This window comes from Protobothrops mucrosquamatus, unplaced genomic scaffold, assembly GCF_001527695.2.
Source record: "Protobothrops mucrosquamatus isolate PMUCROS unplaced genomic scaffold, P.Mucros_1.0 scaffold605, whole genome shotgun sequence".
Classification (NCBI taxonomy): Eukaryota; Metazoa; Chordata; class Lepidosauria; order Squamata; family Viperidae; genus Protobothrops; species Protobothrops mucrosquamatus.
Window position 1 is genome coordinate 236,641 of NW_015386903.1, and position 2,654 is coordinate 239,294.

The following is a 2,654-nucleotide window of genomic DNA, read 5'->3' on the forward strand; positions in this document are numbered from 1 at the left end:
CCCAGGCCAGATTTTAGTACAGGGAGTCCTTGATTTACGACCACAATTGAGCCCAAAGTTTCTGTTGCTAAGCGACACGTTTGTTAAGTGAGCTTTGTCCCATATTTTATGACCTGTCTTATCTCAGTGGTTAAGTGAATTACTGCAGTCGGTAAGTTAGTAACACGGTTGTTAAGTGAATCTGGCTACCTCATTGACTTTGCTCGTTAGAAGGTCGTAAAAGATGATCACGTGATCCTGGGACACAGCGACAGTCATAAATATGAACCAGTTGCCAAGCATCTGAATTTGATCACATGATCATGGGGATGCTGCAAAGGTCGTAACTATGAAAAACAGTTATAAGTCCCTTTTTTCAGTGCTGTTGTAACTTTGAACAGTCACTAAATGACCTGTTGTAAGTCAAGGACTACCTGTGTGAGGCAGGTAACATGAATCCAGATCTTAAGCGGTGCTGGGTTGCAGATGGGTTGTGGGTTGTGTGGGTAAGACAATGTAATGAGTTTGTAGGAACCTAACCAAGGGATCTTAAAGGGATCAGCTGGAACCTGGGTGCTGCTCCACACTGTGAATGAGACTCATACGGTGGTATTTATTTTTTATCTCATTCATTCCCAGCCTTTTCCCCACTGTTGTGGAATTCAAGTAAAAGAGCTTCTTAAAAAATTCACCTCTAGTCAGAGCCAAACCGGCTTAATTTTTAACCAAGTAGCCCTGCCACATCCAAACATACCTTCACATGCAGACTAACTAGGGTTAGTCGTGCTAGTTTTCTGTCCTCAGAATCCTCGCTTGCATTCTCAAATGGTCCACGTGCTAAGTAGGCTAACTTCAAAATTCTTTTTCGTGGACAGCTTTGGGTAAACAACTAATAGCTTGATTGGCCTTCAGATAGATGGCCGAAGACTTTTTTCTCTCCTGCTTGATCCACTCCCTGAACATGACTCTTTGGTTTTTATTTTTTTTAGGGGATATCGTAGATTGTTCTGCCGAGTCTCCCACATGCGCTTTGAAATCACGGACACACTCCATATCCACAGGTGAGCGAGGGAGAAGCAGACCCTTTCAGTTCCTTGGTACCTAATTTTTTTCAGTCTCTCTTCTTTGCAGAGACGATGGCTTCAGTTACTTGCTAACGAATCCTTCCCTGCAATCTCACACTCCCAAAGTAGATGTGAGCCATTTAGGCGGACTGGTCAATGTAAATGCCAATTTTAATGAAGCAATTTAATTAGATTTGTTCCCACCAAACCTACTCCACTCCCCCTAACAATTAGCATTTGACATTTGAGCTGAGACATATGTGCAAAACCCAGAAATCAAGGATTGCCTAGTGGATGAGGGGAGAGTAATATAATTTTTAAGTGTTATGCTTGGGGCTTGATGGATATGGTGGTTTAACGGGGAGATAAATAACCATAAACAACCGTATAAATAACCTCCAAGGTTCCTTCCAACTGTTATTCTATTATTCTGGTAGGGCAACTCAAGCAGATGCCTACGGAAGAAGTGGGAATGTTGATTCATTCTTTTTTATGAGCTTGAGAACACATGCCATTTTAAAGCGCTCCATGGCAATGGACCTAAGTATTTGCAAGACCGCCTCCTACCAAATATCTCCCTTCGACCAGTCCGCTCCCACAGAGAGGGCCTCCTTAGGGTACCGTCGGCCAGCCAATGCCGGCTGGCGACCCCCAGGGGGAGAGCCTTCTCTGTGGCAGCTCCTGCCCTCTGGAATGACCTGCCCCCCGACCTACGTACAATTGCAGACCTGCGCCTCTTCCGCCGAGCCCTGAAAACTCATCTGTTCCATGCGGCCGGCCTGGCGTAGTTTTGATTGGGTTTTCTTAGGGGTTTTATATTTTAGAGCAGGCTTTTATGTAATATTTACTGTGATTTTTATTATTGCCTGTTCACCGCCCTGAGTCCCGTAAGGGAGATAGGGCGGTATATAAATTTAAATAATAAATAAATAAATAAATAAATTTTATTGCAGATCCTTCCGTACGCACGGGATCTGCGGATGCCGTTGGCCGAGCAGGTATGGAGCCAAGTGGCGGATCCCTTGAGGGCAGGCTTTCGTGGAAGGTTCTTGGGAAGCAACTGAACGCCGAGTTTAAGGGCAAGTGTTTAGAACTCAGCCCTTTGCCAAGAAGAGGTTTTGCCAGCCAGGACCCAGCCGGCCCCCGGGAGCAAAAAGGGAGAGAGAGCTGGAGCAGCAGTTTGCCCAGGACTGGGAGAAGCACGGCTGCTCCCCTTCCCCTCAGGAGGACCAGCAATGCTGGTGAAGGACGGGCCTCTGTTGAACTGCAGAATTCCTTCGCTCACTCAAACACGATTGCTGGAGGTAGGTGAAGTGGAGGCTGGAGATTTTCAGGGAAGCATAGAGGCAGTCCTCAACTTACCACTGCTTGTTTAGTGACCAAACCTATGACACGCCCCCCGCCCCCCAAAAAAGTATTTACAACCTGGCTTTGAAGCTCCAGAATCTACTTCCCCAAACCATGGTCATAGGACTGCATTTTGGATGTTGGGCAACCAGCATGCATTTATGGCTGCTTGCAGCAGCAGCCTGCGGTCACGTGACCTATAGATAGATAGATAAATAGATAGATAGATAGATAGATAGATAGAGAGAGAGAGAGAGAGAGAAA